This window comes from Ursus maritimus, unplaced genomic scaffold, assembly GCF_017311325.1.
Source record: "Ursus maritimus isolate PB19 unplaced genomic scaffold, ASM1731132v1 scaffold_19, whole genome shotgun sequence".
Taxonomy (NCBI): Eukaryota; Metazoa; Chordata; class Mammalia; order Carnivora; family Ursidae; genus Ursus; species Ursus maritimus.
In genome coordinates, this window is record NW_024424341.1 from 36732318 (window position 1) to 36745836 (window position 13519).

Here is a 13519-nt window from a genome sequence, read left to right on the forward strand (position 1 = left end):
GTAGTCAAACACAGAAGGCAAAATTCCTAGGAATACACAGAGAACACAATAAATACACAACTACAATAGGAGATATAATACAAAAGATTAATTATCCAAATATCCATTCTTGAAATCCTTGTAGTTAAGTGGTTGCTTTGGGAAACAAAAGTAGTCCTAATGAAACAGCAGCAACAACAACAACAACAACAACAACGATTTTAAAAAAGCAGCAGACATTAAGCACCTGCAATGTGCCAGCTAAGGTTCTAAGCACTTTGTATCTATTAATCCTTGAGGGACTTACCACAAACTGTGTGTCATGATTATTACTGTCTGTTTGCCAAGATGGCTATAATAATTCCTCCCATCCTGGTACACATAACCCTTGCAATGTAACTTTACCATTCCCCCTTTTAAGAGGTAGAGTCTTTTTTTTTTTTTTTTTAATCCATTGAATCTCACTTGGCTTTGTGACATGCTTTGACAATAGAATGTGGTTGAAATACTTTTTGTGACATTCAGGCTAGGCTTCAAGAGGCCTCGAAGCTTCACTCTTGCTCTTTTGGAATACTCCCACCATCATGTGAAGAAACATGAACTAGCCTTCTGAAGACTTGTGGCTAAACACCAATCACCAGGCACTTGAGTGAGCCCATTTTCAAATATGCAGCCTCAGATGAATTACCAGATGACTGTAGCTGCATGAGTAACCTCAGGCAAGAACAGCAGAAGAACCACCCAGATGAGCCTAACACAAATTACTGAGTCACAGACTAATGAGAAAACAAAATAGTTGGTTAAAATTTTTTTGGAGTGGGTTATGTTATAGAAAGAGATAACTGATAAACCATTTTGCAAATAAGGAAACAACAGGCACAGAAAAGTTGAGTAATTTTCACAGTTATTATGAGGTTAAGCCATGATTTGAATCTATGCACCAATGAACTGAGCTTTTATAAAATTAATCCTCACTCAAATATTCCTCCTAGTTTACAGTTAGCATCTATCCTAGACAAATGCATCAACATTTTTGATGGTTTTATAAATGTTCCATGATAGAATACAATGCAAGTCAATTGCAAAGTGAAACTGCAAATCTTAAAATAATATAGGCTATTATGCAGTAGGATAAATAAATGTATAGAATTTTAATTGTTTTTTTAAATAAAAGCACTTTTGAATTTTGTTTTTAAAAAGTGATACTGGAGAATTACTAGAATCACATGCAGAACCAGTGAGAGTGGTAAACAATGGACGAGAGAAATTTTACCAAAAATAAAAAAGAGAGAAAGAAAATGTTTTGTTTATTGTGACAGAAGCTGTTAATGGCCACCCAGTATCCATTCTCTTCTTACTGACAGCAACCCAGTTTTCTTCAGTGTGGTGATGTGCTCAGTCAAAAATTTTCTTTCTTTCTTTCTTTTTTTTTTTTAAAAGGTTTTATTTATTTATTTATTTATTTGACAGAGAGAGACAGCCAGCGAGAGAGGGAACACAAGCAGGGGGAGTGGGAGAGGAAGAAGCAGGCTCCCAGCAGAGAAGCCTGATGTGGGGCTCGATCCCAGACCGCTGGGATCACGCCCTGAGCTGAAGGCAGATGCTTAACGACTGCGCCACCCAGGTGCCCCATCAGTCAAAAATTTTCTGTCCCAGATTTCTTTGAAACTAGGAGTAGCCATGTGACATTTTGGCCAATGAGATATGAAAATCTACTTGGGGGATTTCAATGAAAGTTATTGTCTTCCTGATAAATAAGGGATAGCCTAAGCTAGTAAGAACATTTTTGCACTAAGTCCTGCCCCCCTTCTTCGAGTTGCAACATAGATATGATGCCTGGAGGTGCGGCAGGCTTCTTGAGAATTCAAGAAAGAAAGCAGTACCCCAAGGATGACAGAGCAGGAAGCCAGAGGAGCCACATCTGCAATGCTTTCTTTGAGCATTGGCACCCTAGCACGTCTATTTGCCCTTGGAGTTTTTGTCATATGAGAAAAATAAGCTCTTAGCTTGTTTAAGTTGCTAAATTGGGTTTCTGTCAAATGCAATCCTGACTGATACAAATAGCAAAGGATTAAGAGAGACCCTTAGGACGATAGCTGAAGCCATCAATTACCTTTTGCAAAACATAATAGCATTGCAGACGTCAAATGTGAAGTGAAGGGTGTCTTGTCATGCTATCACACAATTTTATTGGAAACATTATACTTCCAAAAAGCCAACATTAGATTTATTGTTTTTAAACAAACTTTTCATTCAAGTACAACATACATATGGGAAAGTACACTTGATTTATATTTGTTTGTTCTAAAATTATTACATTACCATTGCAAGTATAACTTATATTTTGGTAGCTATCACATAAAATAAACACCTTTTTCATAATATTTGGTGTTATTTCTCACCATTTAATGCCAATAAGACCTTCTTTTTACTTTTTGTATGAAATTCTGGCCATATCCCAAGTGGATGCACTTTAAGTGTTGCTTTTTCTTTTCTCTTTCCTCTAGTACAGTTGTTGTTGAATACTGATGATGCCCTATATATCTTCCAGAAAACAGTTGACAAAGATGTAGGAGATTTTGTAATACGGTTCATTGTTATAGGTCTTACTCTGTGCATGGAGAACTTACCGTCTTCTCTCATGTCTCCTAGACAGTTGTGAACATCAAGCATGTGCTTGCCCACCAGCAAAACCTTAAACAATCTCAATAAAATCAAAATTTTTACATGTTTACATTCTCTGATTATATCCAATTGAAAACAAAGAGCAGGGATGTCTGGGTGGCTCGGTCAGTTGAGCATCCTCCTCCTCCTCCCCCCCCTCCCCCTCCTTCTTCTTCTTTTTTAAGATTTTATTTATTTATTTAAGAGAGAGAGACAGAGAGAGCACAAGCAGGGGGGAGAGGCAGAGGGAGAGGGAGAAGCAGACTTCCCGCTGAGCTGGGAGCTCAGATCAGGGCTCGATCCCAGGACCCGGAGATCATGACCCGAGCTGAAGGAACACGCCCAACCATCTGAGCCACCCAGACACCCTGAGCATCCAACCCTTGATCCCAGCTCAGGTCTTGATTCCAGGGTTGTGAGTGCAAGCCCCATGTTGGTTTTCTTTAAAAAGGGGGGGGGGAAGCAACATTAAAAAAAAAAAATCCCTTCAAAAAATCCTCAAGGAAAACAAACGTGTAATACTTGGAAACTAAACAACATCTTCCAAGTTATCTGGACCAAAAATGAATTAAGAAGAACATTTCACACCAATACCTAAGGGATGAGTTAAAATCAGATGAAAATTTGTAGTAAAGAAATTCTTTTAATATTAAAAAACAGAGTGAAAACCCCCACTTAAGTATTTAATTTAAGAAGTTAGAAAAAGAACAATACAGAAAACCACACCACACACATTCCCATAGTAGGAGGAAATATTAAAGGTAAATTTTCAAAAAATGAGATAGAAAACTGAAAATAATATAAAGGTAAATGAACCCATATATGGCCCTTTAAAAATAAACAATTAAATAGATTCCTTTCAAGTTAAGTTTTGGGAAAAAAAAGGTAAAAGTGAAAAATATCATTAAAAATGAGCAAGTAGTTCCAAGTACAGACCTCATGGTATGCATCTTTATGGCAGTAACTTTGTAATCTAGAGGCAAATGGATAATTTCTAGAAAAAGATTGATTATCAAAGTTTACTCAATTATAGGTAGAAAAAAAACCTAAGTTGACCAAAAATCATAAAGAGTTAAGTAGCATAAACAAAATTCTGCCATAGGGAGGTGGCCTATTATTCTACATTGTTTCAGATACTAGCTAATGCAATAAGAGAAGAAAATGAAACAAATGTGTACATAAAACACAGAAGAGACAAATGTAATTCTAATTACTTTGAAATATAATTTTATTATAGTAAATCTTCCTATCCAGAAACATGATATATCGTGCAAATAATGTCTTTAGACTTTTAATAAGATCTAAAAGCTGTCTGCTTATAAATGCTGAACTTTTCTTGTTAAATTCGTTCCTTACTGTGTTCTGGATTTTGTGAACATTGTACTTGGATTTCCCTTCCCCTCCATTTCTATTCATAATCATTTATTGTGGGCATTGAGAAAACCGTTGTTTTTGATCTGTTTATCTGGAATCTAAGAACCTATGAAAATCTCTTTTAAATTAAAAAAATTAACATTTGCACATAAAAATAATTCCATATAGCACCATAATTTGTTTCTCCATATTGATGGACATTTGAGTTATTTCCAGTTTTGTTGCCTTACACATAAATGATGCAGGAAATATCTTTGGCCAGATATTATTATAGGCTGATATTTTCAGCAGAGTCTGGAGAGTAGGGTTACTGGGTTAAGAAGACATCTGTGCTGGAGCTGAGACCCTTAGATGCACAAGAAAGAAAAAGATCTTTCTACTAAAACTTTATTTCATTTTCATGTAGACATGTAATCTTAGTTAATTTGGGGTTTCCCTTCTTCTGGGTGTGAATTTAAGTTTGGGTCCCCCAAAATGCCCAGGTAGTTCTCTCTCCTGGCTCTGTATTAGGGAGGGCAAAGGTGGGGAAAGGGTTTGGGGGTTGGACCAGACCAGGCAGTTCTCTGGCTGGGCTATGGCAATTCCAGGGGCCTGTTGCCACCTAACTGACAGAGCCCAGCATCTCAGGAGAGGGCCTGCCTACCACCGAAAGGCACAGACACCTGGCAGCACTTCCTTGCTCTCTCAGGGCAAATGGCTTGGCTTTTGTCACATCCTCTGCCATTTTCTCTGTCCCCTGCAGGCCACCCATCTGGACCCCAGTCCGGGGAGATCTTTTCTGAAGGGCAGGGTGGAGGGCTGGAGGGGAGCTTCGTTCTCCTTAAATCTCTTCCTGCCCTCCTAATGTTTCTCCAATATTCTCTCTGGGCCTGGCGCCTTCCCCGTTTATGTAAGGGCTTGGTTTTAAAAAAACCAAAGCTGTAAAAATACCTGTAGTCTTCCCCCCGAACCCCCAACTTCTCTTCTGAGATAATGAGGGGAGAATGGCGGAGTGCCTGCATTGGATGGGGGTGGAGGAGGAAGGACCAAGGGAATTGGGGGAGGGAGGGAATCACAGGTGGAGAGAAATAAGACATGGGATAATGTAAAAAAATCTGCCAGACATTTCAAAATTTTAATAATTAATGCCCCATTCAAAAATATATATCAATTCACCCTCCCACCGGCAACAACCTCTGTAGGTGTCTTTCCCTCCAACCTCACCAGCTCCAAATGCTATTGTTCTTTGAAATTTTTACCCCCCTAGTGGGTGCTGGTCTCATCCGAACGTATGGACACTCAGAAATGTTGAGTCTTTCAACATCCTCAGCTCCTTTTCTGTGAACTGTCTGGTTCTACCTTTGCCCATTTTTCTATTGTATCGTTTGCCTTTTCCTCTCCTCTTTGCAGGATGTTTTTGTGTACTACAGGTCACGGAGGCTTGCGAAGTGGAGCTGATCGGGGTTCTCCCCAGTGGGTAGGAGAGGGGGTCAACAGCCCGCATCGCACATGCACACAGAATGTATAGGACTGCGGTGGGACAGTGGGAGTGAGCGGGGTGCGGGCTGGGCCAGCATCATGCTAAAGTCCTTAGAAAGAGTAAAAATAATGAAATAGTGGGCCCCCCGGGTGGCTCAGTTGATTCAGCGTCAGGCTCTTGATCTTGGCTCAGGTCCGCAATTGTGAGACGAAGCCCGGTGTCGGAGCCTGTTTAAGATTCTCTCTCTTCCTCTCCTGCCACAAAAAACCAAAAACCAACACAATGAAATAGGTCAAATAAAATACAAATGGAGAAGAGAAGAGAAAGGCGGTGATGCTCTGGGACAGTCCACAAACCCTTCCCAATCCCACACCCGCTCCCACGCTTCCTCTTAAAGCCCACAGCAACCCTGTAGGTGAGAATTCATATTCGCATTGAGTGGATGATCGAGGGAGGCCTGGAGAGGCGGAGTGATTGCAGAGAAGTAGGGTGGGAGCGCCAGGAATGGGGCTTGAGACCAAGTCCCCTCCACATCACTCAAAAATACCTTTTTTTCTTATTTCCCTTCATTGTTTTTTGTTTTACTTCATTATTTTTAGACTTTCTTTTTCTAAGGACTCCCAAATAAATGTGTGGATCAGGAATGTGCACACAGTAGGCGCCTAATCACTGTCCCAGAGACTGACCCGGAGTGTCTGGCCAGCTGGTCCTTGAAACTGTTGATTCTGCCTCTGCCCCCACCTGCGGGCAGCGCTCAGGGGGCCTGAGCTGCGACAGTCCGAGGCTGCGCGGCAGCTGTTGGCACTGGCGCGACCTTCTCTCCACGGTGTATCCTGGCTGCAGGTCCGGGGGCGGCGGAGGCGGTGAGGGGCTGGGCACCAGTGCGCCCGGCCAGGTGGCCTTCTTATGGCCTGGCCCAGGCAGGTCATTCTTAAGAGTGGCTTTTACACCCATCATGCACTTTATTTCTAGCTCCTTAAGGGCTTCGGCAGGAGGCAGCCTCCTGACTTTCTGTATGCCCCCCACCCCAGCTCCTTCAAGTCCCCGGAGCCGATCTCTCCCAGGAGTCCTTTCTGTCTGAAGAGTGCGCGGGGCATGCTAGCCCCGGAGGCCCCCCGATTCGGCCGTCCTCCCCTGGTGCAGACGATTCTGCATCCCTGGTCATCGTGGCCTTGGCCTACCAGAGTCTACGGAGCCAAATGTACATTGCTCGCGATGGTAACCTTGAGGCTCTCTCCAACGGCTCGGAGTGGGTAGTCCAGCCCCCTCACTCTGTCTACAGCCCCCTCGCCACAGCACCCCACCTTGCCCCAGCTCAGAAAGTGCCTGTGACTTGCCTAGGAGGCCTTGTGCCCACTCTTGGCCAAAGGCACCACGTGACCACTCCAGCCAGGCTCTGGGCACCGTCGGGTGTGATGGACGCCCTCGGGAGTGGGGCCGGGCTTGGGCCTTGGAGCAGGGAGACTGGTTCGGGCTCCGGCTCTGCCCTCTACCACCGGTGGCTTCTTGGCGGGACCCTGGAGCCATCAGTTTCCTCGGGGTTTGGACAGGTGACAGCCCCCTCCCACCTCCGGGCTGGACGGAGCCGCCAGCTTGTGAGCCGGCTGGCCAGCGGTCGGGCGCTCTTCCCTCAGCCCCGGGGCGGCCCGGCCCTCGAGGCTTGATTGCTGGCGTTGCCCAGCTTCCCGGGCGTCCTCCAAGCGGAGCAGCACGCCCGCGCCTGGAAGCGCCAGTGCCTGGAACAGCCGCCCGAGGGGGCGGTCCGAGGACTGCGCGGGGGATTCGGGGCCGACTCCTCGGCCGCCTGAGTGACCGCCACGCACCGCAGAGACCCGGCGGGCGGCCAGAGGAGGGGGCCCTGCTCCCGGGTCGCGTTGCGGGTGGGCTCCCCAGGCCTGCGCCCCGGCCCCGCCGTGCGCTCCCTCTGGCGGCGCGATCACAAAGCGTCTGCTGCCATCTGGTGGCGGCGCCCCGGCAGCTGCGCGCAGTGCGGGGCGGCCGGGCCAGGGGCGCGGGGCCGGGGTTCGCAGGTCCTCCAGCGCCCCAAAGCCTCTCACCTCCGCTACCCGCAGCCAGGAAGCCGCGCGCCTCCGCCCTCGGTGCTGCTCCGGATTCCTCAAGTGGAAGGGCGTCCGGCGAGAGGCAGTGTGGTGCAGTGGTTGGCGCCTGAGCTTTGGGGCCGGCGCCTGGCTGGGGAGCCAGACTCGCGAAGTTCCAGCTGGCTACCGTGCAGGGCCCTTCAGTCTCTGCATCGTTCTGTGATGGGTGAAGGGGGCTGAAGCAAGTGTGGGCCTTGCAAGGAGCCTTTGCCAGCACTGCCCGGGCAGACGCCTGTAAAACTGCTGGCCCATGGCAAAGAGCATGGTAAATCCTAGCTGTTACTCCGATAAAATCCCAACTGCTTCTCAGCTTCTCAGTCTCTCTCTCTCTCCACCCCCCTCTCTCCGCCTCTTACCAGGGTGCAACGTTGGCCATGTCATGGATTTTCGGTTTCTCCGTCTGTAAACTGGGGATGCCAATGCCGGATCTCCCAGTCCCAAATAAGGTGTAAAGACGGCTCCGCCTCTCTGCGGACAGGTCTCCCGGGCCTTCCACCTCTCAGCTCCCAGAGCTTAATTCTCTATCAGAAAGAAAAGACTCTCGCAGCTGCTGCTCAGACCTGCAGGCTTTCTCTGGAGCTTTGAGCACAGGCCCTATTTTCTGAGCTAAGGGGATTGGGGTGGCTTTTCTTCATCCCCTCCCAGATCGCAGACCAGGGGGTCCAAATCAGGGGTCATGATCTCTGACCCCTCTTCCAAAAGGGCCTCACCAAACCAGATGCCTCACCCCTTCAGCAGTATGGTGGAGTAACCGAGGAAAAGGAACTGCTTTAATAAAGAAAAGGCTGTTTGGGTCCATTGCTGCACGGGGACGGTCCCTGAGACTTGGGTTTGGTGTGTATGTGCCCGCCGTGTCTCACACACATTCCAGGAGCCGTGCAGCTTTAATTCCTTCTCAGCGCGCCGCGAGAAGGGGCCTGCGGCACCGGGCGTGACAGCCAGGTACCCGGCAGGGAGGGGGACGTCTCCAGCAGCCGCTGCCACTCTGCCTGTGAACCTCCCGCTCCAATTCAAAGGCATCAAATATTTGCCTAGCTGTTCAACATTTCTTCAAATAATATACTCACGGCTAATTCATATCTAGACTCGATGTCTTCATCTCTCCCTGGCCTCCCTCCTGGATTAGCGCGTCTTGTCTATTCTGGGAGAAAGTTGTCCTACATTCTAAAAATAGGCCCTGGAGTCTGGACACTGGGGCACACAGTCAGCCAGGCTGTTGTTTTTATCTTGGGGGCCATCCTCTGGGGGCAGCTGCCACAGAGCCCAGAAATACACTCCTGAGATCGCCGGTGCGGGTGCCTGCCCAGGTGCGTGGAGGAGGTGGGGTCCTCCCGGGATGGCTGTTCTGGCGACTGCCTTCCAAAGGAGGCCGCGATCTGAGTCTAAGGGGTTCCCCCCTCCCCCCAGCCTGGCTCTTTGGCCTCTGAGGGAAGTGCAAGGCTTGCACATCAGAGGCCAGGTCCTTTCTGCTCCACATGTGGGTCCTTTTCTTCCTCCAAGTTAGAAGCCCAGGATGTCCCTGTGGCAGCCAGGACCTGGCCAGAGGCAGGTGACATGCTCATTCAGGACACTGGGGAGAGCTTAATAAAGGGACTTCTTTTCAAAGGGGGACCCATGAAGGAGGGGCAGCACTTCGGGTCTAGTAGCAGTGGGGCTCTTCCCACCCCTGGGTTGCAGGGCCCGGAGGGGAGAAGCTACCCGAATCTGGAAGCCAAGATGGTTGTGTGGGGAGTGCCATCTGGCAGGGGCGGTGATCTGGGGAGGAGACGCCTGGAGAACGGCCACCCAAGCAATCCCCAGTCTCGAGCTAGGGCTGCCCAAGCTCAAACCCACCCAGAGGACAGAGCGGTGTGTTGATGTGTCCACGTGGGGAGGGGGGTGCGGGGGGAGGTGCACAGAGCAGGTGAGGAAGGGTGCAGAGGACAAGACGAGATGTTCAGCTCCCTGTCCCTGTCTTGGGACCTCTCCACCTTGCTAGCGTCCTCCTGACTCTCCTTGTCCCTGTCATTATCGCTCTCCTGGCGTCACCCTCTGCGTCTCTTCCTGACTCCCCTTCTCTTTGTTTTCCCCCAGCGATAGCTCCCCCACTTCCCGAGCCCCGAGGGAGGACAAGTGGTGGTGGGCCCCATGCCCCTTTCCCAATGGATGGAGCTGTGGTGGGGTGCAGCGGCTCACCCCACTGTCACCTGCCAGGGCTGGTGGTGGGAGAGCAGCCGGGCCCTGGAGATCGGCTCCGGAGGATTCGGCTCTTCCTTCTCTAAACTGCTCTAAATGAGGCCAATCAGGACCACTTTCATTTTATCACTTCAAGGACTTCCTCGTCCACTTCCTCTCATCCTGCTTGCGGCGCTGGCCTGGAATGAGCAAGGAGGGGTTGCAGGACCTCTAGTTGCCACGAAGCCCCTAATGAGAGCCCCTGCTGGGTGCCCGGCCCCCCCAAATGCGGCGGGGTGCCTGTGCTCCAGGGGCACGGTCCCAATGGGGGCTGGGCCCACCACCCACTTGTCTACCTAGCAGTGAAGGGTTTAGTGTCCGCTCTTGAGAGAGACAGATAGGGAGGCTGTGGGCATAGTGGATAAGCTCATCGAAGCCTCAGTTTCCTCTTCTGTTAAATAGCGGTGACATCCCCTGTCACCAGGCCTGCTTAGGGGTGATGTGAGATCGCCAGGAGTTGTTAAGTGACAGCAACGTCTGTCCCATCCATATACATTAAAGGTAAAACCCCAAATGGAAGTCAGGGCCTCCCAGATAGGGGCTGAGGATGTCACAGAGAGGGGCAGAGGAGGGGGGACCTCAGACAGCGGGGGGAGGAACAGATGTGGACCCAGACCGCCAACTTCGCCTCTGGTTTTAAGTGGAATAAAATAATTCCCGGAAAGAATGTCCCCTCTACGAGGTGTGTCCTCTTGTGAGGTCACCCCTCCTAACAGATCTCGCCACGGCACAAAGAATGTTCTACTCTCCCAATCTGGGGATGATATACACAGCCAGCTAATGCAAAATGAATTTTCATGTTATTTTTGCTTATTTTTTAAGTCCATTGGGTGCATCGCGGCTGATCGCTGTTCTGACATTTTTCTTCCCTCATTAAGAAAGATGCCCCTGGTGAGTTACCTGTGCTGGGCTCAGAGCAGAAAATAAATATCGCTGGCATCCACTTTCCTGCGCTCTCTGGGTGTAATTAAGAAAAAGGCACCTGCAGGAGAGAGAAAGCACGGGGCAGAAAACGGCCAAGTGGTTACTTTTCACAAGAATTCCCCAGTTTTTAGGACCACCCCAATGTCAGCCCTTCTGTGACCTCCTTCCTGACCTGTTGGGGCCTCCCTCCACCTGTGCACCCGAACGCAATTCCATTCCGGTGTGGTTTGTTTTCCTGCAGCAGATCTCTCATCCTTGCTGTGGTCGACACCTCTGTTCTTCCCTTTGCCCAAAGTACCTGCTTTTCTTGGGGGGACTCACCCTTCATGGGAAACCCATGCCATCTGGGTAGAGCTAACCTGTGCCCTGGCGGGGAGCCAAGCCAGGGCAGTCAGAACTCGTCTCAGGACTTGCCAGGAACTGCTTCACGAAATACCCTTGGGCTGAAGCTCAGCCTGGGGCCATGGCCATTTTGAGATCAGGAAGAAATTGTCTTCAGGAAGAAGCCAAACAGGGGCGCCTGGCTGGCTAAGTCCGTAGAGCGTGCCACTTTGATCTCAGGTCTTGAGTTCGAGCCTTGTGTTGGGGGTAGAGGTTTCTTAAAAAGAAGGAGAAGGAGAAGAAGGAGGAGGAGGAAGAGGAGGAGGTGGAGGAGAGGGAGAGGGAGAAGAAGAAGGAGAAAAAGAAGGAAGAGGAGGAGAGGAGGAGGAGGGGCGGGGGAGGGGGAGGAGCTGGGCAGCCCAGCCTCTCAGGAGAATTTGGGACCTGGTGTCCCATGTGAGCCCTGGGCACAGGGCTGCTGGACTTTGCAGACAGGCATGGTGGGGGCCCTCCCACCTCAACTCGTTCTCACTGGGCCCAGCCGCTGCCTACGGCTCAGGGAGCCTGTTGGTGGGTCCGTCTCCAGAGGAGGCAGACGGGCCCCAGGGCACAGGCCTCAGGGCTGCAGCTGGGGAGCATTCGTGATGCCTTGATTTCCCATTCTACACCCAGAGGTGGGCCACAGACGGCACAGCAGCTAGCAGCTTCGGTAAGCTGAGCCCCCACTTCCTGCTGGTCTGACGTGCCTCCTGTCCCGTCCCCTGCCGGTGCTCTCAGAACCCAGGGTGTGAGCCGCAGTTCATGCCTGGGCCAGCCCACTGGCATCAGGGCCACATGTGTCACCTTCACACTGGGCTTTTGTCCTGCGTCTCTGCAGGGCGCTTTGAATCTTGACTGCCAGGCCTCCTCTTTTTGTTCCCATCCCCCTGCCCCACGTTGGGCGCCCTTTCCCTCTCTTGTCTGGTCTCCCTTTCCTCTGCCACCTTCAGACATGTTCCCCAAACTGGGAGCGTCTGTTAGGCACCGTGGCCTGAGCACAGGCTTCCCTGACACCGCACTTGGGTGGGACTTCGGTGCCCACGGTCTTCTCTCGCTGGGTGCCCTGCTCCTCTCCTACACGGCGGTGATCGCTCTGGATCGTCGTTAAGTGGTTTTTCCATTTACTGGACTCACTACTGTCTCTTCAGTAGTGGTCAGCTCTCAGAAGACGGAAACTTTTCTTGTTTTCCTCCTTAAGCGTGTGAGCACGGAAGTCGGGGATGGGCACACAGTGGGCCCTCGAGAAACCTCCGTGGAATGACCGAGTGGGTGAACTTGAGTGGGCCAGGCCCTGGGCCTGGTGCTGGAGGGCAGCAGAGCAGAAGGCCGGGCATCCGGGGGTGGGGGTGGGGTGGGGAGAGGGGAGCGGGGTGGGGGAGGGGTGAGGGCCTCCAGAGAACCGTGGGGCGGGAGGCTGAGCACATGGAGTGTGACCCGACTCAGAGCCCCGAGGGGCCACCTCAGTCGTCCGTACTTGTGCTACTCACACGTCACCGCTGGCCCCAGGGGCCCCCAACACGGGGCTGGTTCCAGCTAGAGGAGAGGTGTAGGCCATTAGGCTTTGGTTCGAATCCCAGCTTTACCACTCAGTGGTGAACGTGTGGACAAGTCCCTTCACTTCGTCCACTCCCTGCACCTGAGGAAACTCCTGGGGGGAGGGGAGGGGGCTTATGGACACCTGGGCCCCAGAGGAGGCCTAGTCTGCCACTGTGAGGCCATCTCCCCTTGGCCCCCCAATGCCTTCTGCGGCGTCCGCAGCTCCTGGCCCTAGTACAGCAGGGAGAGGCTGCCTTCTCTGCCCCCCTCCCCCCTGCCTGGTCACGCTTCTTGGAGGGCAGGGACCTGGTACCTCTGGAGGTTCTTCCTCCTGCCTCGCCACCGAGGGCTCAGTCCTGGGCTTTGTGCATTCTTGGTCCCCGCAGGTGTCTCATGAATGAATGACGTGTGAATGACTAACAGGAATCCAATCGATGTTGCAGAAATACCGAACTGTCTTGCCAACTTCCCCCGAACTATCTGCTGCCTCCCTCGGGAGCATTTGTCCCGCAAGCAGGGAGGCGGCCTTTACTTCCTGCCTGGAGAGGGAGGCCCACCGGCTAGGCGCCTGGAGCCCCAGATGCAGGACCCGCCCTCCGATGCTCGCACAGGGGTCCTCGGGGGCCCTTCCGTCAGCAGCTGGCTGCAGCCCAGCTCTGGGGAGCCCGGAGACTGCAGGGGCTCCCCGCCTCCTCAGCTTGCCGTGCCTTCCAGTAGGTGGGAAGTTAGCAGCCACAGGCACTCTCCCACTCCTGCACATGTGGGGCCGATGCTTAGCACCCATAATGCCCGATAAAGGCTTCGTTAGCGAGGCTGCCCATGGGGAGCCAGTCTCTGCCGCTCACAGGAGCCAAGCAGCCCCGACAGCCAGGGCCCCGGGGCCGAGGCGTGAGGTTCTGACTTTAAATCT